The sequence below is a fragment of the Balaenoptera acutorostrata genome, chromosome 20 (assembly GCF_949987535.1).
Source record: "Balaenoptera acutorostrata chromosome 20, mBalAcu1.1, whole genome shotgun sequence".
NCBI lineage: Eukaryota > Metazoa > Chordata > Mammalia > Artiodactyla > Balaenopteridae > Balaenoptera > Balaenoptera acutorostrata.
The window spans coordinates 56838781-56866431 of NC_080083.1; the positions used below are offsets into that span (position 1 = coordinate 56838781).

At 42.4% G+C, this 27651-nt stretch overlaps 1 protein-coding gene and 1 non-coding gene across 2 annotated transcripts in view; one reads left to right on the forward strand and one right to left on the reverse strand.

The window, feature by feature from the left end:
- Positions 1–27651, forward strand: part of GRB2 (growth factor receptor bound protein 2) — a 71737-nt gene that overhangs the window by 30908 nt on the left and 13178 nt on the right. The gene's annotated exons all lie outside the window — the stretch shown is intronic.
- Positions 10435–10507, reverse strand: TRNAR-CCU (transfer RNA arginine (anticodon CCU)). Its single transcript has one exon. It is a non-coding gene; the product is annotated as a tRNA-Arg (tRNA).

Here is a 27651-nt window from a genome sequence, read left to right on the forward strand (position 1 = left end):
TTAGGGGAGATAGACTTGCCCTGGGAGATTTGGTTGGGGGGTCAATCCCACCCAAGCTTCATGGCTGCTTCATAGAGGTGGAATAGAGGTTGAGGAAGACCACCCATTGTCTACCCCACCCGTCCTATTATAAACTCTTAGTAAATAACATTTGTGGGACTTCCCTGGTGGCACAGTGGTTAAGAATCCGCCTGCCAATGCAGGGGACATGGGTTTGAGCCCAGGTCCGGGAAGATCCCACATGCCGCGGAGCAACTAAGCCCATGAACCACAACTACTGAGCCCGTGTGCCTAGAGCCCGTTCTCTTGCTCTGCAACAAGAGAAGTCACCGCAATGAGAAGCCCCCGCAATGAGAAGCCCGTGCATTGCACCGAAGAGTAACCCCCGCTCGCTGTAACTAGAGAAAGCCCGGGCGCAGCAACAAAAGACCCAAAGCAGCCAAAAATAAATAAATAAATTTGTTAAAAAAAAATAATAATAACATTTGTAACTGCTGCAGAGTATCTCATCGTATGTACCATAATTTAACCATTTCACTACTGCTGTTGGACATTTTAGAGTGTTTCCTCCCCCATCCCCCCACTATTTTATTTTCTTATTTTTAAAAAGTTATTTATTAAAAAAAAATTTTGGGCTTCCCTGGTGGCGCAGTGGTTGAGAGTCTGCCTGCTAATGCAGGGGACACGGGTTCGAGCCCTGGTCTGGGAGGATCCCACATGCCGCGGAGCAGCTGGGCCCGTGAGCCACAATTGCTGAGCCTGCGCGTCTGGAGCCTGTGCCCCGCGACGGGAGGGGCCGCGATAGAGAAAGGCCCGCGCACCGCGATGAAGGGCGGTCCCCGCACCGCGATGAAGAGTGGCCCCCGCTTGCCGCAACTGGAGAAAGCCCTCGCACGAACCGAAGACCCAACACAGCCAAAAATAAATAAATAAATAAATAAATAAATAAGAAAATCCTTTAAAAAAAAAAAAATTTTATTTATTTATTTATTTATTTTGGCTGCGTTGGGTGTTTGTTGCCACACGCAGGCTTTCTCTAGTTGCGGCAAGCAGGGGCTACTCTTCGTTGCGGTGCGCGGGCTTCTCGTTGCAGTGGCTTCTCTTATGGAGCATGGGCTCTAGGCGTGCGGGCTTCAGTAGTTGTGGCCAGTGGGCTCAGTAGTCGTGGCTCGCGGGCTCTAGAGCATAGGCTCAGTAGTTATGGCGCATGGACTTAGTTGCTCTGCGGCATTGGGATCTTCCCGGACCAGGGCTTGAACCCGTGTCCCCTGCATTGGCAGGTGGATTCTTAACCACTGCGCCACCAGGGAAGTACACCCCCACTATTTTAAAAAATGCTTAGGTGAACATCCATATTATATTTAGAGGTATTTTAAATAAGAATAAAATTTAATACTTGATTAGACTTGAATATGAAAGAAAAGGAGAAATAATTGTGAAAATGGTAGTTCCATAGACAGACCTGATGAGTTGGATAGTAGGGAGACTTGGGAGGACGATTGGTTTTGGTTTTGGCACGTTGAGTGAGATCCATTCCTTGGGTGGTTCTGTTCATGCTCTTGAGCAACCCCTGGGTACCCACTGGTTATTAATTTTTCCCTCTTAACGTTCTTCTGTTTTACCTTTTAAAAACTGTAAATGTACTGATGGTGCTTTTTTTTTTCCTTTTGCTCATCATTTTCTATCCCCCACTGTCCTGTTGCACTTTGATTTCAACTTTTCACCTTGGTATAGATGGTACCAGGTGTTCCTTTCACGTGAAGCCAGTCACTCCTAGCACAGTTGCAAAGGCAACATCTTGCCAGAATAGCCTGTCCCTGCTACTCTCTTCCAGTTTTACTGTGTTTAGCTTCTATTAAAAACGCATAACTGATTTACTCTGAGTAAAAGGACAGCTTAATTTAATTCATTAAAGTAGGAGTTAGAATTTCTTTGATATAAGATTCTGTCCAGGAAGATTTAAATGATTCTAATTTAGAGGGTTTTGGGTTTTGTTTTTTTGAGACAGCTGAAAGTAGGAGATCTGGTGTAAGATGAGCCATTAGCTTCTGCCCGCTTCATGGACTTTTTCCCAGTTTAAATGTAAGCATCTGGGTGGGCAGCAGATGGAGCTACTGTAGGATTGGTATCCGACACCTGCCAGCTTGTGAAGCTCACATATTCTCAGTATCACAATCATTTGATACTAGAACTGCTAGAGAATGTCCTAAAAATAAAGATGGCCAAGAGCAGAGGAGAGGCTTAACAAGATTAGTTTGATCTTAACTTTTTCTTCATGGTTTGCCATTAGAAGTTTGGGTATATGGCTTAAAACTACCAAATAAAAAGAATTTTCATATTTGCAGACTGCACTGCCTTCCAAAAAAATGGGAGGAGTTATTCCGTTTGAAGATTGACCTGAGTAAATAAGTAGTTGGTAGATATCTTTTTCCTCTGTGGACCTCAAAAAACTTTTCGGGTTGGCTGTATTTCTCTGTCTGGATATTATGGGAAGATTAGGTTGGGTACCAGATGCTTGTATGTGAGACAGTTTAGAGTCATCGTACTATTCTGAGCTCATTGTCCATAGCATTCTTAATCCGAAATAACTCTGTTCCCTCAGCTGCAGAAAGTATAAAAGCCTAATAGAAACCTAGCTAGATAATTGATTCTGTGTAGTTTTAGACAGAAATAGTGCAGACAACACTCTTTGGGAGGCTTGTTAAGGACAGTGTAAAACAACACATAGCGAGAAGTATGCACAGAGGTTACAAGCATGGACTCTGGAATTGGTCAGACCTCAGTTCCAGTCCTACCTCTTCCATTAACAAGCTAACACTCCTTGGGCAAGTTCTCTGGCCTCTTTGAATGGGCCTTAGATTCCTCATCTGTAAAGTAGAATAATACCTACCGACCTTATGGAGTTGTGAGGATGAAATGGCCTAATATGTCATGAATTCTGGCACATGATAAATGCTTAATAGATGTAAGCTGTGTTATTTTAGTAATTTATTAAAGGAGATATGAACTCATTCACCAAACAGGCATCAAGTGTTTATATAGGTATGTGATAAAACTAGACACTACTCTGTGGTTGTACAGTTAGTTTCAGTTCACTAGTGGAGATGTGTACAAGGAGAGTGGTGGTGATAGATTTCACAAAGGATGGACATTGCAGCTAAGTTTTGAAGAGTAAGATAAGACTTGGTGAACAAATATGGAGGGAAGGGCATTCCAGGCAAAGGGGGCAGAGGCATGAAAACACAGAAGGTGAGGGAACAGCAGATAGTTGGCTATAGACAGGATGTGGGGTCTTCGTGGGGGAAATGGCAGAGGTCGTTGGAGAGTTGGGCAGAAACTGTATCATTAGGGAGTTTGTATGCTGAACTAAGTACTGGACTTGATTCTTTAAGGGTAGGAAGTAATTGAAGGGTGTTAAGCATGGAAATAACATCAGTTGCATTTTAAGAGAGAAATTGTTATACCAGAGTGCTAAAGAAAGGAAAATCAGGATATTGCACTGTGTAGAAATGATAGACATTTTAATTGAAGATGACATCTATTTACATGATAGAAGGAACCAGACTTGGGGATGGATAAGGAAGAAATCTGACTAAAGCAACTTGGTGGCTCTGGGTACTGTTAACTGGGAAAGGTAATATGGGGGATGGAATACTTCTTGGAACATCCTGAGTTCCATCTGGTTGTGGTTAAGTTTGAGGTGCTTGTGAGACATCCAAGGAAAGAGATTAGGTTGTTGAAGAGGTTGATTTGGGCTACAGAAATTTGCGTATGTCCAAGTAGAATATAGGCAGTAATGGAAGTTTGTGTAGAGGTGAGTTTTTTCTAAAGTGAAAATGTAGGGTTAGAACAGTACCAAAAAGAGAACCTTGAGAAATGTCGAACATTTGAAGAGGAACTAGCAGTGATCAGTGCCATCCATGGAGGCATTCCTGCTGTCCCTGAAACGTAAAGAGGCCATTGTAAAACTTTACTAGGAATATCTTAGGTTGACTTTTGACTTTTTGGAATGCAGTCATTATATTGACTTTCTGGTACACAGGTCAGCTGTGTCTTTGTGTTCTTTGGCTGATTTGCTCTTAGGACAAAAATTGAGTTGTGATTTCATAAGAACGAAACTTAGTAAAACATTTTGCAGGTATAACGTTCTTTGCATTTGTACTTTTGGGTTCCTGAAATAATGATCAAACAGTATATCTATCACTGCCCTCTAGATAATCCGCATAGTTTTCCAAGGTGGAAAAGGTTTTCCAGAGAGAAAGCTTAAAAGCAGAAGGTGCTTTTGTGAGTGGAAATGATAGGATCCCCTGTAGCTGATTTCAGAGGTTAGGAGTGGAAGACCTGTCACTTCTTCGTGGGTGGGGATTGGCGCATAAAGGTAAGTTAGGTGTTCAAAACCTTTGAAGAAGGGTCTCTTGATTGTTAATTTTAGAATCCAGGGGATCTGTGTGATGGAAAATAATCTCCCTTTCCCCCCAAAACAGACACATACCCTTTGTGACAAGAATGGATTATGAAGTCTGGCGTGCAGAACAAACTCTCCACTCCGCACCTTTATTTTCGCTTCTGTTTCCTTCAAATACCCAACTCAAACAGTTCTAAATTTTTTTTTTTTTATCTTCTAGACTTACTTTTCTTCCTTCCTCTACTCCCCAAATGAGAAAGCCTTTAGCTTTTAACTGTAGTACTTCATTTGGCTGTCAGTGTTTATCACATTAGTAATTGGGTGATCTTGGCTGGAGGTGGGGGGCTGTAATGCCCTTTTGAAGATTGGCCCACACACCATTGTACTTAGGTGCCCACACAGAAGCAGAGGCAAACTGGCTGGATTTTGAACGCAAAAGCATGATACTGTGGGTGGGAGCATATATAGTTTTAGAATTTTTAAAGGCAAGACAGAGCCCATGCACCTAATGGGGCCGGTGGAATAACCTTTACAAAAGAGAATATTTGTTTCTGTTTTTCTTGTCCTGCATCTAGCAATTTAAAATACTGAGAACAGGAATAAAGTGACAATTGTTCAGCACGTGTATCTATCTCTTATTTTTTTTTAATATAATATTTTTTTAATAAATTTATTTATTTTATTTATTTATTTTTGGCTGTGTTGGGTCTTCGTTGCTGCGCATGGGCTTTCTCTAGTTGCGGCGAGTGGGGGCTAGTCTTCGTTGCGGTGCGCGGGCTTCTCATTGCAGTGGTTTCTCTTGTTGCGGAGCATGGGCTCTAGGCATGCGGGCTTCAGTAGTTGTGGCATGTGGGCTCGGTGGTTGTGGCGCACGGGCTTAGTTGGTCCACGGCATGTGAGATCTTCCTGGACCAGGGCTCGAACCCGTGTCCCCTGCATTGGCAGACAGACTCCCAACCACTGTGCCACCAGGGAAGCCCTCTGTCTCTTATTGATAAAGATCAACGCATTAAAAAAATATCTGCTGGCTCCCAGATTGTTAATACTCCCTGACTTTTGTGTGTTCTGAGTAGTTTGGTGGAGGAGATGATCTGGATCTTAACCTTCTCAGCGGGGGTGATTTCTCCTCTCCTCCAAGGGGGAGAAATCTGGTGGTTGGAGGGTGAAAAAAAACTTACTCTTTTTATGCATACAGTACATAAATAGATATTCATGTATCTGTGAATCAAAATTTCATGGTGGGGGGGGGTGGTGATGTTGGTTTTTTGGTTTTTTTTTTTAAAGGCTGAGAAATGTTGGACCTTTTCATTCCGGTACCTGCAGTGCCTTGAGCCCCTGTGTCTCAGGATGTTAGTGCACCTTCTTTATTCTCATCTCTAAACCGGCCTAAGGGTGACTAGCTCTGTCACTAATCTGAAGCGCTTCAGGAATGCTTATGGGTATTTTTAGGATTATGGCAAAACGTGATTCTAACATTTACCAAGAATATGTATATAATGCTTCCAAAAATATATTTATACAGTTCATTGGGGAACTTTGAGATGGTTTAAACATGTGAAAATAAGCTGAGAAAAATACTAGGAGTGGGAAGACATGAATCCTAGGATATTTGCAACATTATAATTTACAATATTAATTTAATAGTCTGTATGAGTGGAGTTGCTCAGTTAGTAACGGGCATGTAATGAGTGTAATATATTTTGCTCATGGAATCATGTTGTTTTCAGAGATGTTAAAACCTACTAAATTGGGAAGGTTTTTTCCCCCTAATTTGGTGAAGAGTTTATTGTCCCGCGTGCCTGCTCCCCACCCCACCCTAAACCATGGTTTTTAGGATGGTTCCTCAAACTGCCTAGAGTATTTCCCTCATACCTTCATTCAAGATGTTTGGTATTTTGCAAGTAGATATATGAGAAGTAGTATTACGGTATGTCCTGGTAGATTAAGCAGTTGGTAAAGAAATGATAACATTTATGATGACAATTTTAAAGAGCCAAGTGTTTGGGCCCATTTTTCTTGGATTTCTGTATCCCTGCTCATGGCATAGTGGATTGTCTTGACCTATTTTTCTGTTCTTATGCTGCCTGCAGGAAAAATACTTATCTTTGCCAGTCTGTAGTTTCCTCCCTCCCTCCCTTCCTTTTTTCCTTTTTCCCTTTTTTTTTCCCTTTTCCTTTTCCAGGAGGCAGATTAGCACAGCGTTTTTAAGAACAAGCAGACCTGAATTTGAATTGAATTACAGTTTCAGTTTTTATTAACTGTGCAATCATCTATAAAATAAAAATACTCTCTCTGTGAAGGGTTGTCCTTAATATACATATAAAGGTCACATAACAGGTGCACAATACATTGTGCCTTTTTAAGTTCTAAGTTTAAAAAAGAACCTAGCATTCCAGCCCAGCACTCTTATTTCGCAGGGGGTTTATATGAGGCCCAGACAAGCCGAGGGACCAGAGCAAGGTTAAAGGGAGGGGCAGCACTGATGCTACTAGATCTCAGTGTGCTTTTCACTCCACTGCACTTTCCTTTTGTGTCATGTCATTCCTTACTGTGCAGACACACGTGCTAATGGTGGTATTTTGCTTTCCTGTGTGAACTAATGCTGAGTTTGACCTAAATTGCACGGGTAGAGATTACATTTGTGCAAATTCTTAAGGATAGTTCTGTGGAAGCCTTCTAAAATAGGATAGTTATCTTGCCTGTATTTGTGACTTCATTTACTAAGTTTTATTATAGGAAAATGAATTGGAAAATCTCCTAAAATCCCATCTGGTCCTTTGATTTTTATGTGTGAAGGACTGACAATTACCAGGAATTGTTCCAAATACATAAAACTGGTCCCTGTTGTCCAGAATAGTCTTTCTAAGATGTGTGTGTATATGTGTGTGGGTGGGTGAGAGAGAAAACGAGAGAGAGAGAGACACACACACGCACACTAAGTGCTTGAAATCTGTTGAAACCATACTTCTGAGATTTAAGCTACTGAAACATTTGCTTATTATGAATAAAAAGAAAACCAGGCATAAAAATTCATTATGTAATAATCACATTTCCTGATTTACATTTGGGAGATAGTTTATCATTTTTTCCCTGGTGGCGCAGTGGTTAAGAATCTGCCTGCCAGTGCAGGGGACACAGGTTCGATCCCTGGTCCGGGAAGATGCCACATGCTGAGGAGCAACTAAGCCCGTGCACCACAACTACTGAGGCCCGCATGCCTAGATCCCGAGCTCCGCAATGAGAGAAGCCACCGCAGTGAGAAGCCTGCGCACCGCAACGAAGAGTAGGCCCCGCTCAACACAACTAGAGAAAGCCTGGATGCAGCAATGAAGACCCAACGCAGCCAAAAATAGATAAATAAGTAAATTGATTAAAAAAAAAAAAACTAAAAAAAAAGAGAGAAAGATCTAGAATATTTTTGTGACATACTATTTCGCCAACAAAGGTTTTTCTTGCAAGACATGCCCTTGAGGATACCAAGGTTAATAGATTGAGGCACCTGCCCTCAGTTCAATCTAGTAGAAAAGACAAGTAATTACAGTGTATTGAGACTAGTATGATGATAGAACTGTGATAATAATACAAAGATCCGTGATTGCAGAGAGGAAGTGATCCTTAAATCTTGAGTTTTGCCATCTTAGCCAGAGGAAACACATATAGAAGTCTGAAAGTCATAAAACATCTTGGCAGTTGGGAAGCAGCTCGCAGTAGCTTTAGTATTGTTGGAATTTGGAGTTCAAGGAAGGAAATACCAGGAAGACTGGAGAGTTAGGTGAGGGCCAGGTAATTGAAAGCTTCGTGTTCGGTGCTGTGCTACCTCACACCAGCCAGGAAATGCTGTGGACTTGGAGCAAACGATTGATGAGTCTTGCCATATTAGTCAAAGGTGAGCTCTCTGGAATTGATCATCTCTGTCCTTTCACTTAAGTTAGTTATTAGAATCACTGCCCACACAGATAGGTATAGAGTAAGAAAAATAGCTCTTGTTGGTAAGTAAATATTTAAACTAAAAATGTAGCCATTAGGCCTGTTAAGATGAATTGATTCCAAATTGCATTTTACCTAAATTGTTTTTAAAAAATGCTTATTTTTAACATTTGATTAGAGTTTTAAAGACCTAATTCATTTTACTAAGTATCTTCTACATTGTGGGTGGTTTACTGCTGTTGGTGGTGGTGATGGTTGTTTTAGTCCCAATTCAAGTTGCGTTATAGCCTCTCTCTACAGACATACTCATTCCCCACTCCCTTCCAGTGTTTGGTGAGTGTTCAGTATGTTACACAATACAAAGAACAGTAAACAAAGGTCACAATATGATCGGAGAATTTGTTGTCAACAAAGGTAGAACTGTCATTGAGAATAATAGACAATGAACACTTCCGTATTGTCTCAAAAAAGCTTGTGGCATTGGAAATGGTGTTCAGCTACTCTTCCTAAAGATACCTGCATCTAGAGCTCTGTTCACTCACTCTAAAGCAGAGTCTCTGTTGTCAAGCCTCACCCACTTACAGTAGAGTTCCTAGGCTGCTTTCGTGTTGCCTCAATTTTAAATATGAATACACAACCAAGGAGCACCAGATGTTAGAGGAATGGGAAACCATTGAAGCATTTTAAGCAGACCGACAGTCCAGCTTTTTTTTTTTTTTTTTTTAACATAAGCTTTACTTTTCAGAACAGTTTTAGATTTACAGAAAAGTTGTACAAAGTGTTCAAGTATACCCCACACCAAATTTCCCCTATTTTTAGTGTCTTATGTTAGTATGGTGTATTTTTTTTTTCTTACAATTAGCGAACCGATACTGATACATTATTATTAACTAAAGTCCATACTTTATCCAGATTTCCTTAGCTTTTCCCTAATGTCCTTTTTCTGTTTCAGGATCCCAACTAGGATACCACACTACATTTAGTTGTTGTGTTTGCTTAGACGACTCCTGGCTGTGACAGATCTGGTTTATATTTTTTTCTTTTTTTTAAATAAATTTATTTACTTTATATATTTTTGGCTGCGTTGGGTCTTCATTGCTGCGCATGGACTTTCTCTAGTTGCGGCGAGCGGGGGCTACTCTTGGTTGCAGTGCACGGGCTTCTCATTGCAGTGGCTTCTCTTGTTGCGGAGCACAGGCTCTAGGTGCGTGGGCTTCAGTGGTTGCAGCACGCAGGCTCAGTAGTGTGGCACGCGGGCTCAGTAGTTGTGGCTCTCGGGCTCTAGAACACAGGCTCAGTAGTTGTGGCGCATAGGCTTAGTTGCTCCGCGGCATGTGGGATCTTCCCGGACCAGGGCTCTAACCTGTGTCCCCTGCATTGGCAGGCAGATTCTCAACCACTGCACCACCAGGGAAGCCCCTGGTTTACATTTTATTTATTTGTTTGTTTATTATTTTTTAAATTAATTTTTATTATTTTTGGCTGTGTTGGGTCTTCGTTGCTGCTCACGGGCTTCCTCTAGTTGCGGAGAGCGGGGGCTACTCTTTGATGCAGTGCGCAGGCTTCTCATTGCGGTGGCTTCTCTTGTTGCGGAGCACGGGCTCTAGGCACGCAGACTTCAATAGTTGCGGCATGTGGGCTCAGTAGTTGTGGCACGCGGGCTCTAGAGCGCAGGCTCGGTAGTTGTGGCGCACGGCCTTAGTTACTCCGTGGCATGTGGGACCTTCCCGGACCAGAGCTCAAACCTGCGTCCCCTGCATTGGCAGGCGGATTCTTAACCACTGCACCACCAGGGAAGTCCTGGTTTACATTTTAATGATGTTATTCTGGTTTGCAGAATTGAGTACCTTCTGAAGGGGACAAAGTGAAAGCAGGGAGACCAGTTAGGAAGCCACTATGTAATAATTCAAGCAAGAGATAATGGCAGCTTGGACTAGAGTTGTAGCAGTAGAAGTGGAGAGAAGGGTTTTTTTTGCTTTTTTAAAAATTTTTATTTTATTCATTCATTATTTATTTAGGCTGCGCCAAGTCTTAGTTGCCACGCTTGGGATCTTCGTTGCAGCATGTGGGCTTCTTAGTTGCAGCATGCATGTGGGATCTAATTCCCCCACCGGGGTTCAAACCCAGGCCCCCTGCATCAGGAGTGCAGAGTCTTACCCACTGGACCACCAGGGAAGGCCCTGGAGAGAAGGGTTTTGATTTAGGGTATGTAAAAGCCATCAGACTATATGAGAAAATTAAGGGGAATGAGAGTAGGTAGAGAAGAAAATAGGTTCTGGGTTGGAGCCCTTGGGACCCTTTAAAAGTTAATGAGATAAAAAAGACACTAGAGGGGCTTCCCTGGTGGCGCAGTGGTTGAGAATCTGCCTGCTAATGCAGGGGACACGGGTTCGAGCCCTGGTCTGGGAAGATCCCACATGCCACGGAGCAGCTGGGCCCGTGAGCCACAATTGCTGAGCCTGCGCGTCTGGAGCCTGTGCCCCGCGACGGGAGGGGCCGCGATAGAGAAAGGCCCGCGCACCGCGATGAAGAGCGGTCCCCGCACCGCGATGAAGAGTGGCCCCCGCTTGCCGCAACTGGAGAAAGCCCTCGCACGAACCGAAGACCCAACACAGCCAAAAATAAATAAATAAATAAATAAATAAGAAAATCCTTAAAAAAAAAAAAAAAAAAAAAAGACACTAGAGGGATTTCCCTGGTGGCGCAGTGGTTAAGAATCCGCCTGCCAATGCAGGGGACACTAGGGTTTGATCCCTAGTCTGGGAAGATCCCACTTGCCGCGGAGCAACTAAGCCTGTGTGCCACAACTACTGAGCCTGCACTCTAGAGCCCACGAGCCACAACTAGTGAAGCCTGCGTGCCTACAGCCCATGCTCCGTGACAAGAGAAGCCACTGCAATGAGAAGCACGCGCACCTCAACGAAGAGTAACCCCCACTCACCACAACTAGAGAAAGAAAGCCCGCATGCAACAAAGACCCAATGCAGAAAAAAAAAAAAAAAAAGACACTAGCAAAGGAGACCAAACAAGAGCGGCCATTTAGATAGGAAGAAAACCTAGGATGTGTTGTGTCCTAGAAGCCAAGAAAGTGTTTCAAGACAGAGTAAATGATCACTGTATTATGTGCTTCTGATAGGCCACGTCAGATAAGGGTAGGGAATTGACCTTTGGATTCAGCCATCACTAGTGACCAGGCCATCACTAGTGACCTCTGTGAGTAGTTTCCTTGGAGTGGTGAGAGCAGAAGCATGCTTGGAGTGGGTTCAGAGAGAATGGGTTGGGACAGGGAAGGGGACATGGGGAAACTTGCTGGGGGTGGGGAGGGTGGCGGTGGTTATGTAAATTTTACAGCAAAAGAAAACACTGCAAAGTAATATTTAACTATTGTTAATAATATGTATGCAGAAGTATTTAGGAGAAAGAGCACTGATGTCTGCAACTTTGAGATACATTAAAAAATAAAATGGATTAATGGAAGGTTGTATAGATATGTGATAAAACACATATTGTTAATGGCATAATTTAGGTGGTGGGTAAATATGTGTTCGTTGGAAAATTCTTTTAACTTTGCTCTATGTTTGAAAGCTTTCATAATAAAATGTTGGGGATGGGGGAGAGAAAAGGAGGAAAGAAACTGGAGACAGGATGTGAACAGCTTTTCCGAGGAGTTTTTATGTAAAGGCAGTAGAATCAAAAGAAATCTGCTTTCATCCCGATCTCAGAATTGGGAGAAATAACAGCATTTTTATTTACTGATAGGAAAGATCCAGTAGAGACAAAAAATTGATGATGCAGAAAAAAGAAAGGAAAAGTACTTCAGTGAAATGTCCTTGAGCAGGCAAAAAGGTGGGATCTAGCACAGGAGTAGAATTTTCTTTTGTTAGGAGCATGGACAAAAGTAATAGAAGGCAGAGGGTAAGGATATAGGTACAAGCGGTTGTATACACGTGGTGGGAGCTTTTACAGATCTCTTCTGTTTGCTTCTGTTTTTTCCGTGAAGTAGAAAGTAAGCTCATCTGCTGGGAAGGATGGTGGAGGAGCTGTTGAAGCTCAAGGAGATAGGAAAATGAGATAGTCATCTAGGAGCGAGTGAATGGACTCAGGAAATACACTGCGAGCCTGCTTGAGGTCTTTCATGAGGTCTAATAATTAATATTTAAAGTTTCAGAAGGAGAACAGTGCAAATGAAAAACACTATCAGATTTTTTAAAAAGAAAGAAAGAAGATAACTTCTCATAGCTGGTGGATGTGGATTTTTGGATGGGAAGGGACCACCAAGTCTACCCAGCAATACGTACAAAAATAGATCCATGCTCAGATAGGTTATGGTTAAGTTTCAAAATGACAAGAAGAAAGAAAATATTCTAAGAGCATCTAGAAAAAAGAAACAAGTCTCTATAAAGAAATGATAATCAGATTGCCAGTGAACTTTGTACAAACAACTTCAAATACCAGAAAGCAGTGTCTTCCAAATTCTGAGGGAAAATGCTGTTCGGCCTAGAATTCTGTTGAATTCTACACCTCATTGAACTGGCGTTCAAGTATAAGCAGAGAATCAAGGCAATTTCAGACATGCCAGGACTGAAAAGATTTGCTTCCTAAGCACCCTTTCTTGGGAAAGTATTGATATTAATGGTGCGCTACCATAAAAACCAAGAATGAGGAAGACATGAAATCTAGGAATCGACACATCCAACCAAGGAAAGTATTGGAGGAAAATCCCAGAATGGTAGGTCGATTGAAGAGTGAAATGGGTATTCCAGGCATTCTTTTACACGTACCATCCTTGAAAAGTTGTAATAATTTAAAAATACAATAAAGCCAGAAAAATTGTTTTAAGGCCATTAGAGCTCTAGGGAAAGCAGAAGGCCATCCAATAAAGGGAGTACAATTTTTAAAACCGGCTTAATTGTATCTCCCAGAGCTGCAAACTGTAACTTCAGCTATGAGAATTCACCTGTAGAAAGCAGGGCATTTTGGGGACTTCCCTGGTGGTCCAGTGGGTAAGACTCCGCGCTCCCAGTGCAGGGGGCCCGGGTTCGATCCCTGGTCAGAGAACTAGATCCCACATGCCGCAACTAAAGATCCCGCATGCTGCAACGAAGACCCAGCACAGCCCCCCACCTCCCCCCCCCCCACAAAAAAAAAGAAAAGCAGGGCATTTTGGTTCTGGTCAGTTCAGATTTGATAGCTTAATCATTATAGATCTATTATGCATAGCCATTCATAGCCTTTGACTTCGCGGGGTGGGGGGTTATGAAGGCCTAATAATACTATTCTGTAGTGGCAAACAGTAGTCATACCTGAGTTGATCATAATATGGCTGATGATTTTTGTGATTTGGGGAAGCTAGTTATTGTGGGCAAGAGAGCGAACCTCATATGCCTGGTTTCCCCTTGCATTTCCAGGCAGCATGGATGTGGTTCTGTTGGCTGACCCAGAACTGTGGAATGGCACACAAGTCTCCCAGTTTAAATACTACGTGAAATCAGGGAGTTGTTCTTGTAGTCTGGAATTGAGGGTCTGACAAGCCCATTGTTTGCATTAATACATCCTATTATTTAGTCCTCTTAGTCCCTCTGTTCTCTGCAGGTTGTGACGTTTTGTGGGACGAAAGTGCTGATTTTGTACGGGGAACAGTGTGTAGGTGCTCAGATAAAACTAATAGGCGGAGCAAGGCTGGGCTTGTCTGGGTACAGGCCGAGAACAGAGCAGCCTGGTTGTCCTCCGGCTGCCCCCCGCCCCGCCCTCCCCCCAGGCCTCCCAGCGAACCTGCCCTCTGAGCCCTGCAGCTGCCTGAAGGAGGCCATGAAAGCTGGTTAATTACTAGACAGGCCTCCCTTCCAATGGTAAAAGGAGGGGTAGTTAGTTTAGCCTGTCTGTAACAGCAGCTATGTTTGTCTCCAGTTCCGTTAGAGAGGTGCCTAGAAAAAGTTGTCACATCCTGAATTCCGATGTCTGTTTTCCTGATGAAAATGTCCATATTTGGGGTCACGTTTGGAAGTAGAGAAAGTTTAATATGTGAGTAAGCATATGTCAGGGTATACTAGTTCAAATTGAGTATTTTCATAGATTCTAAACATTGCAAATTATAGTTATTTGAATTGGTTGTTTGAAAAAGTAATGTCCATTTTGTGTAGATTTTTAATTATATAGCAATTAAAACATCACCTCAGCACAACTGAGGGATTATCTCTTTTATAAATTTATTTTTAAATTTTATTTATTTTTGGCTGCATTGGGTCTTCGTTGCTGCGTGCCAGCTTTCTCTAGCTGTAGCGAGCGGGGGCTCCTCTTCGTTGCGGTGCACGGGCTTCTCATTGCGGTGGCTTCTCTTGTTGCGGAGCACGGGCTCTAGGCGCACGGGCTTCAGTAGTTGTGGCTCGCGGGGTTTAGAGCGCAGGCTCAGTAGTTGTGGTGCATGGGCTTAGTTGCTCCGCGGCATGTGGGATCTTCCCAGACCAGGGCTCGAACCCATGTCCCCCGCATTGGCAGGCAGATTCTTAACCCCTGCGCCACCAGGGAAGCCTTGGGATTATCTCTTTTATACACTTTCTTTTTATTTATGGTGGAGAGTAAACTTTAAGTTTTAAATTATGTGACCTTGAGAAGCCAGTGATATGGCTTGAAATTTGATATCTGTTCCCTGTTCCTGCAAACAGAGGGTGGAGGAGTAAATTTAGAGTCTTTAATGTGTATGGGTTTTTTAATGTTCATTTTAGAGTCTTTTCAAAACAGTCAAAATCCCCCCACCCTAGTCCAAATGTCCATCTCCTCTGGCCTGGCTTACTGCAGTAGCCCCTTAATTAAGTGGTCTTCCTGCTGCCACTTTCATCCCTCTCAGATCTTTGTATCACACAGAAACCAGAATCGTCATATTAAAGAGCAAATTCAGGGGCTTCCCTGGTGGCGCAGTGGTTGAGAGTCTGCCTGCCGATGCAGGGGACACGGGTTCGAGCCCTGGTCTGGGAGGATCCCACATGCCGCGGAGCGACTAAGCCCGTGAGCCACAGCTGCTGAGCCTGCGCGTCTGGAGCCTGTGCTCCGCAACAAGAGAGGCCACAACAGTAAGAGGCCCGCGCACCGCGATGAAGAGTGGCCCCCACTTGCCTCAACTAGAGAAAGCCCTCGCACAGAAACGAAGACCCAACACAGCCAAAATAAATAAATAAATAAATAAATAAATAAATAAATAAATAAAAAAGTGAAATTCTTAAAAAAAAAAAAAATAATAAAATAAAGAGCAAATTCAGTCCATGGTTTCCCAGAATCCTTATTCTACCCTTCAGGGCCAGAGCCCTGCACAGTCTGGCCCAGTTCCCTTTCTCTCTAGCCTCCAAGGCTCTGCTTTTCACAGAACTCCCTTGGATTTGTCATTTCAATTCTACACTGTGCTAAACCCCTTCTCACCCAAGAGCCTCTACTTACGCTCTTCTCTCTGCTTGGAATATTTCTCCTTGCTCTCATTTGTGTCCTCCATTCCCACCCTCAAACCTGGCTAAGACCTACTCACACTCAGGGTTTCTGGTTGAAATGTTACTGCCCAGGTGAGCTTTCCTTGACACACGTCTGCATAGTTCGATTAGGTCTCCCCAAGGTGTGCTCTCATACAGAGCACTCTGAACTTTTCATCGTAACTTATTATACCTGAAGTTATAATTACTTTCCCTTCCCTACTGTCAGCTCCTTGTAAGTGAGGATCAGTTACTTATTGTGGTATCCCCAGGACCTAGCACAGACGATGACTCCAAATGTACACTCATACTTGTCTACTCCCTGAGTCTTAATATAGTACATCTTTGATTATTTTATTAGGATAGAGTCCTAAGAATGGCTGGGTTTTACTGGGTTAATAGGTATGAAAATTCAGATCTTTGATACGTATGGCCAGATTGCTTTCAGTAAAACCATACACCTTCTTATACTCCCACCAGTACCATCCAGCCACCATCACTGAATATTAACTTGTTTTTATCTTTGCCACTGTGATCATCCAAAAAGAAGAGGAAGGGGGAGGTCTGTGAGATCTCTGAGTGATAGAAACAGAAGACTGGAATAGGCCACTTGATCTAGTTATTCCAGTCATGACCACATGATATCCCGTCCTTGAAGATTTCTGGGCTGTAAGACTTCAGCCTTCCTGGTGGCACTTGAGCACAGTGGAGGAGACAGCAAGGAGGGTGACTCGTCTTACGTGTCAGGCAGTAGTCTTCCTGCAGTGGCGTAGCAGCGCCATGGTGATTACCTGTAGGAAGTGACTCCGCTTGACTGAGCCACATCCAGCCATCCACAGTGTCTGTAATTACTGTTTGTCACTTAAACATGTGACAGCTCCATATCGCAGAAGGGCAGTGTGTAGCCTGGAGGAGGACAGCAAGTAAAGTGTGACTTAACAGCAACTCTCTCTTTTTTTGAACCCCATTTTAAAATATAAAAGGGAAGATGGCCTTGTTTACCACACCCTCTTACATACTCTGAGTTGCTCTGCCTTTAGGTTCCTGCTCTATTCCTGGACTCTTGGAAGTTGCCCCTTTTCTCATTTCTCCAGACATGAATTGAGTTTTCTGTATCAACTAAGCAGCTCACTTGGAAACATGTAGCTGTGAATTCCATATTCAACTCAAAATCAGCAGTTTCCATTATCCCACTTCTTACTTGTTCCCTCATTATTTACATACATAACTCCCTTAGATGTAAACACTTCTGAGGGTAGGGACTGTGTCTTTCTGCCCCCGCCCCCCCCCCCTTTAAATCCCTTTGCAGCTTCCTAGCACAAAGCTTTCAGTGTAGTAGACACTCGAACATTAACTGAAGTGCAATTCGAAGAGGACAGCAATGGTAACTCATCAGGACAGCCTAGTAATGACCAGATTACAGATCCTAGATTTTCATACTTCCACCACCTTTCTCAATTCCCTGTAACTGTTTTAATAGTAAACAGAACTATTTGGCTGCTTAAGATGGTGGACCTCAAGGCTGTTTTACAGTTTTCTTCTCCCAAGTTGTTGGTAGAATTTGGATACTTCCTGTGATCTGTTTGCCTCATAACAAATGTCACTTTGTATAATGAAATATCTCCTCAGTGAGTTCCAAAGGATGGATAGAACTGATTTGAGGGGAATTTCAGTCAGGGTCCTGGTAGGAAACACATGACACATTTAAACTGGCTAATTTGAGGAGATTTTATTAATGAGACTATTTACAAGGTGTGGGCAGGGTTTCTCTAGAAACCGCAGGGGATGGTACAGTGCCCAGAGCTAGTAACCGAGTTCCCATCTTGAGGCCTGCAGAAGACAGTGGGGCAAAGGAAAGGGGAGGTGTTACCAGAACCTGGAGGAGGAAAGGACTGAGTCAAGAAGGCTGAGACTTTGAGTTGCAGGTCTAAGACTGTCCACAGAAGCCCCAGACAGGAAGCTGCCTTCTGCGGCCTCTCCACTGGGGAGCTGGAAAGCCTGTAGAAGAGCCTGCTGTTGTGGTCCATACAGGTGGAGGGCACAGAAGGGCAGAGGAGACTGTCAGCTGAATCTGGAGAGGCACGGGGGTACCATCTACCTTTTACAATTATGCTTTTTACTCACAGTGGCTTTTTAAAAGAGGGAAATTTGCCAGCAGCTCTATATAGCTGTTTTTCTCAAGTGCTTTTCAGAAAAAAAATTGGTGGCCAAGAGGGAGGCCACCGAGTCACATCTGCCCACCAAGCTTGCTTTTTTTTTTTTTTTTAAGTGAAACAAGTTAAAATGTTTATCAGAAGGAAAAAGAGTACGTGTGGATAGACATGTGGGCGGGCTCAGAGAGAGAGAGCGCCCTGGTGGTAGTTTGAATCACTTTTATGGGGCATTCCTCCACCAAGCTCTTTTGATTCCACCTCGGAAAAGTATCTTGAATCTGTCTCCTTCCCTCCACCACACTTTCCCACTGCAGCCCAAGCGCTGGCGGCTGTAGTTGTTCCCGCCTGGTCTTCCCTGCACTTCGTTCTCACAGTGCAAACATTGGAATGTTGAAAAATGCACACCTGACTGTCACTCTTCAGTGACTTCTAATTATCATCCTTAGCATACCCGTTTGAACTTCCTAATTTGCACACTAGAACCTTCTACCTAGACCGCTTATAGGAGATCCTCTGGGTGTCCCCTCAGATGTTACTCTCTGACCACATTCCCCCTCCCTCCCAGACTAGGGTAGGTCCCTCTCTTTTCCGCTCCCTAACCCTGTGCTTAACCTAACATGAATCCACATTTTCAGTTTAGTATTGTACTTAACCTGTTTAATTGCCTGCATTCACCTCCACTCTGGGAATGGGGTGGGGAATTACCACTGCACCCAAGTCCCTCTGTCTGTCATGTGGTTACAGACTCTCCTGCCATGGAGCTAGATTAGCTGCTTCAGAAAATTTTGGAACTAGGTTTTTTTTTAGTTCAGAATTGTAGCATTCTAGGTGTAAAGACCCCCTAGCCTCGAGTATTTCAGAGCCATAGATCTTTTTTTTCTTTTTTTTAATACAGCCGGTTCTTATCAGTCATCTATTTTATACATATTAGTGTATACATGTCAATCCCAATCTCCCAAGTCATCCCCCACCACCACCCCACCCCCCACACTTTCCCACCTTGGTGTCCATACGTTTGTTCTCTACGCCTGTGTCTCTATTTCTGCCTTGCAAACCAGTTCATCTGTACCAGTTTTCTAGATTCCACATATATGCGTTAATATACGATATTTGTTTTTGTCTTTCTGACTTACTTCACTCTGTATGACAGTCTCTAGGTCCATCCACGTCTCTACAAATGACCCAGTTTCGTTCCTTTTTAAGAGCCATAGATCTTTATGCGGTTGCCAGTGATTAGCTGAGTGACTGATGCCTTTTTTTCTGTTACATTCTGTGAGGTGGCTTTGGGTCACGGAATGACTAAATCAGTAGACCCTATTTAGTTCACATCTTGAATCAATAAGGCCTAAGTTAAACTTAATAACCTTTGTTGTCATTAATTTTGGGGCGGAGGAGGGCTTTTTTGGGAGCTCCTGTTTTGTTTTATTTGCTGAAGCAACAGGAAGTGAGTTAGATCTTAGAGGGTGGAGCTGATGAATGTGAGCAGGTTTGCCTGTCATCAGAAAACAGGTAACTGCTGCTCCCCTGGCTTAGGAGGCTTTGTTTGTTTTTTATTTAGTTTGGTTTTTTTGAGGAGAGGGTTGTAGAATTTAATCTAAAATTGAAAGCCTTCTGTTAATGAACAAGGAGAGTAGCTAAATATATATTGTTAAAGTAAAGAATTAGCCATAGTTTCTAATTATTTATTTCCAGTTAGGAGTTCTGATACCATTAGTAAAGGTTTTACTTTTCAACTTAAGGAAAACTTAACCAATCTTTTAGTTAATGGCTGCCAAGTGTGGCCAAGGAAACCATCCGTCCCTCCATTTGCTTGATAGCAAGTTGGGAAGTCGTCCATGTTCCTTCTACTCAAAGTTCTATACAAGCTGAGCAGAACTAAAGATGCAAACAAAGAATATAACCAGGGGACAGGGGGGATAGGAAGAATATAACCTAGCTCACACTTCCCCCAGGAAGTTTTCCTGTATCCCCTAAGCTGGACTTAGGTCTTTCCCTTCGGTGTTTGGAACGCAGATATTTTCTGTTGAATGGACATTTGCCACAGTACCTGTAATTCCCCCACTACTGGCATCCATCACACTGTGTTGCAACTAGCAGTTTACTAGATAGACTCTAAGCTCCCTGGGGAGGGAAGGGTGGCCATTGTATCCTAAGCTCACCTAGCTCAGGGCTTTGCACTCTTTTTGCAGAGTGCTTGCCTGATACAGGCTGTCACATGATTGCTGAGTTTTTCAGATGTACAGTATTTTCTCTCTTGAAACTCCCTCATATTTATCTTTGTCTCTGCCCATCCCCTTCGCCCAACTGCCCCAAGTCCCTGCAGTTGAAATTCTGACACTCTTGAGAGCATTTCACTCTTCTGTTGAGCAGTCAACTACGCTAAAGTAGTATGTCTTCCACAAGACACAAAACACAGAAGACAGTTATTTTGAATGGAAACTCTTGGTACCCCTTTGGTATAAAGAGTTTATTTTGGGGGACTGCCTGTGCATTTAGGTTTCACTGCCTCCAGATTCATCTGGGTGGAGTAATAGCTACATAAGTGTGAACAACCTTCCTGTTTTGTTAAAATGTCATGAGAAGCCTTTCTTAATGACAGCTGAACCTGGAAAGGTTGATAAGTGTCTGATTCGTTGTTTTGTTGTTGTTGTTTTTAAGATTTTTTTGACGTGGACCATTTTTAAAGTCTATTGAATTTGTTACAATATTGCTTCTGTATTATGTTTTGATTCTTTGGCCACGAGGCATGTGGGATCTTCGCTCCCCGACCAGGGATTGAGCCCGCACCCCCTGCATTGGAAGGTGAAGTCTTAACCACTGGACCGCCAAGGAAGTCCCTCTAATTCGTTTTTTGAACACTAAAATATTTCTCAGAGAAAGAAAAGTATCCTGTTTTGGTTATTCTTCTTACAATTATTCTTATAATAATAATTTGGTTAGTCTTAATTGTTCATCTTGCTACATATATGAACATTATAAAGGAAGTCTTCCATTTAAAAAAATGCGTGAGTGGTCCTGAACTCTTAATATAATCAGTTGTGTGTGTGTGTGTGTGTGTGTGAGTGTGAGAGAGAGAGAGAGAGAGAGATCATTTTTCTTTCTACATCAACTTGGCTCCATTCAAAAGAATAAAAAAGGTGAAGGTCTTCATGCTGTCCTTTGTAAAAGCTTTTGGTGGAGGAGTTGTAGCTATAAAATTAACACTCTGCAAAAGTAAGTCACTAGTCAGACATGCAGGCTGAACCAGGCATCTTAACATTACAGGAAGTGCCCCTGTGCTGAGAGCTGGGAGTCGGGACACGTGTATAGACGCAGAGCTACAGCTCTTCCCTCCCTAATCCACCCAATGCATATTTTCTAAATTTCATACTGAAATTTCCCTTCCCTGCCTACCCACCCCACCCTTACACTTTTTTATCTTGGAGAAAGTAGAAGCAGGTAGTGTTGTGGAAAAGATTTGGGGTACCCCGTTTTGAGGTGCTCCCCATAGAAGTTTTTTGGCAGTGATGCTTAAGATACAGGAAGACTGATTGCCTCATTCTGTTACTTCCTTTATTTTGCCTCTCCTTGGGGGGAACAAATTCATGACAGTCAGTCTTCTTTCCAGGGTCTATTTAAGATGTTATTATTTTCACCAAGGAATTTGATGGTAACGTATAATGTGTGGTGCTCTTTCTATTGTCCCTAGACCCAGCTAGCTCTGTGATCCTGTATGCATTACTTAGAGCAAAGCCCCCATATACCAGTCAGTTCCTCAAAATATGCTAGATGCTATCCTGAGAACCATGGAGAATACCGATGAGAAGTGGCATGGAGCCAGCTTTAGGGTGCTTGCAGTCAAGTTTAGGAGAGGACCAAAGCATTCCAGTACACAGTACAAAGCAGTGGTAGACGAGATGTGAATAGATGAGGAAGAGAGGAAGCATGAGAGACGCAGTACAATGTGTTTAGAGGTCGCTGAGTTGACTAGCCTGACTGAACTGAAGGGTTCGTTTAGAGAAGTAGTGGGTGGGAAGAGCTGAAAGTAGGTGATGGCCAAATTATGAAAAGTGGAATGCCAAACTAAGAATAATTTGGATCCATAGAAGGCTACTTAAGACTTTTTAACAGAAAAACAGTGGTGTTTGAACTGATTCAGAGCACTAAATAGATTGAGGTCAAACCAGGACAACCTTAAACTATGAAACCTGGACCTTTTGGGAGGCGGCAGGGCAGGGTGGGGGGTAGGCTTGGCCTCTTGATCCAGCTGTGTTTCCCTTTCAAACTGATCCCCATTGATAGCAGCTGTTTAGAGAAGGTAGAGAGAACCTCTCAGGCAATGGGAAAAAAGGCACTGTTCCTGGGGTGTAACTGGTTTTTATTCAAATGGCAGTATATAAGTGATGAGTGATTTTTACCAATAGAAAATTTGGGAGTTTGGACGTTTTCTTTCCTCTCCCTTCCTCCTTCTTTTTCTTTCTTTTCCTTTTGAAATTGTTTAGAGGGCAAAATCTAGCGTGTGTCACTAGTGGTCAGAAGGTAAACTTGACCAACAAATGCCCTTTGGATTTCTTTAGTTTGGTAAATAGAATCCTTCCTTAAAAGGAAAATGATGTAAAAAATTGATTTAGGGCTCCTTGATCCCCAAAGAAATGAATCTTCTGGAAATACCCATTTCAAAGGTAACTAAAAACACATTTCATGGCACAGATATTATACTTCTGTTGAAAGAGTTCATCACCATAAGGTAAAAATACCCCCTTGATTTGATATCATTACATAAATTTGGAATAACTCATCTACAGTGTGGGTGTTTTTCATGCTTTGGCACACAGTAGAGCAAGCAGCATGGCCAAGATGTTTTTCATGTTGAGCGAAAACTTTAACAGATGGAGGTGGTGATTGTAGAGCACTTATTTAAAGTGTTAGGAATGAATCAGTGTAGTTTGAGGCCGAGGCAGTAATCCATACTAAGGGAGTCTGAGAAGTTGAAGAGCATTCTAATAAAATATGTAACAGGCAACTGAAGAGAACTGATTTTAAATGGCTCTCCCAGTACTGTTACCCTAGCCAGGGCCCTATAGAATTTTTCTTAGGGGTTAAAGTCTTTAAAAAGCCACTGTGTGTGTGTGTGTGTGTGTGTGTGTGTGTGTGTGTGTGTGTGTGTGTCCTTCCCTATTCTAAGAACTTGAAATTATGTGGTTGTGTGTGTGTGTGTGTGTGTGTTTTCCTTCCCTATTCTAAGAACTTGAAATTATGTGGTAGGGTCACCATAATTCCTTAAATTTGTCTTCAAGTCCTGGCAGTATTTCAGTGTTGCTTGTGTGGGATTGATTGATCTTTAAAGAGCTGGGGAAACTCACTGGCTTATGTAGAATTTCTGTAAAGCAGGGACCAGCTGTAAGTGGTATTTTTGTTTTTTATGTGGTGGAAGAGCTTAAATATGTAATTGTTCCTATCTTTTATGCACAAATGCTCTTTCTTATAAATTGCTTCACAAACGCTATAAAACTTTGAATAATTTTTCCCTGAAGAAATGTTGAACCCTGTGCAAGCTGTTAGAATTAGAATGTATGTTGAAAGCTTTGATGGGACTACTGTTTGGGAACTGCACAGCTTTTTTTTTTTTTTTTTTAAATCATGATTCCTTCTTCTTTTTGTTTTGTTTTGTTTATTTACAGATGACTGCATATGTTCAGGCAAGAAAATACCCCCCATATTTCAAAATACAGCAGTCTATAAACAAAATTCTTATCTACCGTTTTCCTAAAAGACACATTTTTTTTTTTCTGTAATTTGTATAGAAAATTAAGTGCAGTTCTTGTCTCCCAGGATTTGTATGGAAGGGACAGGGAAGGGCATTACCTACTGTAATCCTTGAACTCAGCATTTGAAATTTTTTTTGAAGTAAGCACAGAAGTTTTGTACTCTGTGTTTCCACAATAAAACAAGAATTCCAGTTCTCTGTTAATACGTGTGCTCTTGGTACCCATGGGCAGCATTACATCAAAGATACCTAATTTGGTAAAACTCAGCCCCCAGGATTGCCATGTTTTGTTAGATCTAATACTGCTAAATGTGTAAGGCAGAGTAATTATTGTGAAGTAAATGTGTCCACTACAGCAGCTGGACGGTAGCTCTGTACTGAGCTATGCTGCTCATTTTCTCATTTAACCCCCTCAGTAACCCTGAGAGGTAGGTATTATCACCACTTTATAGATGGGAAACCAAAACTTAGAAAATGGCCGTTTGCCCAAGGTCACATAGTTCATTGTTGGTGAAATTGGAATTTGAACCCATGTGTTTATTCGCCTCTTGAATCCTACCAGATCAGGTGCATCCGAAGGGGTCTGAGCCCTAAATCTTTGAGCTCTGGCTTTTTTTTCTTTCTTCTGCTTTTTTTTTTTTTAAAGTAGATAGATATTTTTATTTTTTTTGGCCACACCCAGTGGCATGTGGCATCTTAGTTCCCCGACCAGGGATTGAACCCGTGCCCCCTGCAGTGGAAGCACAGAGTCCTAACCACTGGACCACCAGGGAATTCCCTCTTTCTTTTTTAAACTATTTGGAAACCTTTAAATTGGTATTAGTAAAGATGGAAATTTGCATTGCCTTTAGAATGGTCTCATTGGGGGTGGGGTGGTGGCAGCAGTGAATAAAGTTACCAAATTATATAATGTAGAAAAGTAGAACATGTGGAATGCTCTGAGTTGTCCGTAGTGAAGAAAGTTTTACTTCTGGGAATTTTTTTCATTGGTTAGTGATGGCAAACTATCATGGTGGGGGTTTCTGAAGCCTCGTTGTGTTATTTTCTGCTCCACTATGTATTTTCGGTGTGAAAAGTTTGTACCGGAGGCATATGAGGCCCTGGTGTGTGTTTCTTACATGTAAATTGGACCATAATATTACTGTGTTCTCTTGACTGAAATACTTCTTTCAGTTGAAGTATGATACACGTGTAGAAAAGTTACATATTGTAAGTGCACAGTTCAGTGAATTTTCATAAACTGAATACACCCAGCTTGCAGGTCAAGAAGTTTAACATTAGCGACAGCTCAAAAGCACCCGTTGTGTACCTTCCATCGACTGGAATAGTTTTAATTCTCCCGTGTAAACTTCACATCATTCTTTATCTTTTAGGTTTCTTCCTGATTGTGGCTCTAACATTACTTTCAGTCTTTCTGCAACCAGAAAAAGAACAAATAAAAACTTCACTGAAACTTGTCTCTTCCTCCTTTCATAATCTCATCTCTTGATCAGTCTGCTTCCATTAAACCAAAGTGTTTTGATGGCTACAAAGTCATAACTCGAGGGAATATGGGGTTTGGCATAGAACATGCAGCTGTGGGGTAACAGCTAAAAACATTCCTTGGAATTTTCAAAACTGAATGAAAATTTGGTGGTCGAACTCAACCATCTATTTAAGAGGTAATGAATGAGCGAATGGTAAGTTGCCTGTGTTTCGGGGAAGTGGTGATAGGAGCAGTTTCCTCCTTCTCAGAACTCTGATGGGGCTTTAACAGCTTACTTGTGAAGGATGTGAACTTTCATCTAAAGCCATAGCAAATTCAGTACAGTCTCTGTAGGTGCAAACTCATCCACATCTGGTTCTGGTGCCCTTCCCTGCTCTACTTTAGATTCACTTATGTCAATTTGTGCTCTTCGCTGTTTTAAGCATTTGAATAAAATTTAATTTTTAACTCTTAAATTATGCCATCCTGGGCTTTCAGGGCTTGCATGTGAAAGCTGATGTACCAGCTGGGTAGAAAAACCTGATCCCAGGTGGCCCAGGCTTAGCAAGCACTCTTTCTCCTGTGCTTTGTCTCCCACAGAACCAATCTTTTCTTAAATTATCGAGTAAAGAGATTTAGAGGCATGCACAGCCACACCTTGGCTTTCTGGCAAAGTGATATTCTAGATACTAGAATATTCCAGAGAACCAAACTTTTAGCCTCCCATGTATTCTGACATTACATTAAAAATAATCTAAGCATTGGGGAGTTCCCTGGTGGCCTAGTGGTTAGGATTCTGGGCTTTCACTGCCGTGGCTGGGGTTCAATCCCTGGTTGGGGAACTGAGATCCCACAAGCCACCCGGCCAGTATTCATCATCATCGTCATCATCATCTAAACGTATTAGTTCCATATTTCCCTACCTTCTTGGGGAGAAAAGCATACAAACACCAAGTATTAATATTGTTCTGCAGAAAACCATAGTTCTAAAATGGTGCCAAATCTGGGAGTTGCCCTGGAGTTTCTTTTATTGTCGGGGGGCATTTTTTTAGGGGGAGGTTTGCCTCTGTCCTAACGAAGGTGACAAGAAGAACGTGCAGGGCTTCCCTCGTGGCGCAGTGGTTAAGAACCTGCCTGCCAATGCTGGGGACACGGGTTCGAGCCCTGGTCCGGGAAGATCCCACATGCCACAGAGCAACTAAGTCTGTGCGCCACAACTACTGAACCTGCACTCTAGAGCCTGCGAGCCACAACTACTGAAGCCTGCGCACCTAGAGCCCGTGCTCCGCAACGAGAAGCCACCGCAGTGAGAAGCCTGCGCACCGCAACGAAGAGTTAGCCCCCGCTTACCACAACTAGAGAAAGCCTGCTCACAGCAACGAAGACCCAGTGCAGCCAAAAATAAATAAATAAGATAAATTTTTAAAAAAAGAAGAACATGCGGTTGGTTCTAAGAACTCCTGGCATGTAGAACCTTTTCTGCAAGGTTATTGGTCACAAATTAAAACTGGCCTTTTCCAAGTGATTACCTTATTCTGTTTTCATGTCCAAATGGGCCATAATGCTTTATAAGATAATTACTAGACCACATTTTTCTTCCAGCCCTTCTTTTTGGTAGACAACAAAATCCTGGCCTAAAGCTCCTTTGCTCTTGTGCTGTTGAATCTTCTGTGATGCTGGTGGGTTCACCTTGGTGCTTAGGGACGGACGTTGATGTCATTGTGGCAGGGAGTGCCGTAAGAGCCCTGTCCCTCTCAGACCTTCGTCCTTGGTGTGCGCGTGTGCTTTATAATTGTCTAGCAACAGAATAACTTTTCTGGCCACAGTACAGTTTTTGAAATGCAGATTTTAAAATTATAAGTGTATTTTACATATATTAGTTTATATCATCGCAGTATTTAATAAATAAAAAAATTTTTTTAAGGGAAAATTGATGAAAAGAAAAAAGTTTTCATCACTGAGGCTGATGGGTTTAGCAGTAGCTTGTTACCTTATCTTGTGCACATGTAAACTCAGTGACTGGCACTGAGGGCCCGAGGTTAGCCAGCGTCACAAATAGGCACCAGCTTTGTAAAACTCCTCAGGGCATAGCCGCTTTTCAGAAGTGAATTCACTGGGAGGCATCGTTAGTGCAGCCTAGCTATTTGTTGGTATCTATCAGTCTTATCTACCCTTTACAAAGTTGTATCTCACTTTGAAATGTCAATACATACACATCAAGCAGACCACGTTCTAATTTGGCAGTGAGTACAGCATTTTTCAAAATCATGAGTAAATAATTTGGTAAAGAATTTTACCAACTTCCTTTTAGAATTTTGCTCTGGAGTATAGATTTACCACCACTGTACTAGTCCAACATTTTCCTGTGTTCACCATTTTGGAGTTGGGCTCACATTTCTATTTTCTCTTTTAAGTTACTTTTTAAAATGTCCTATACCCTTTGCCTTTTGTTAGAAATCTGGAATTCAAAGGGTGGCTTTTATACTATGCCTAGATCTATT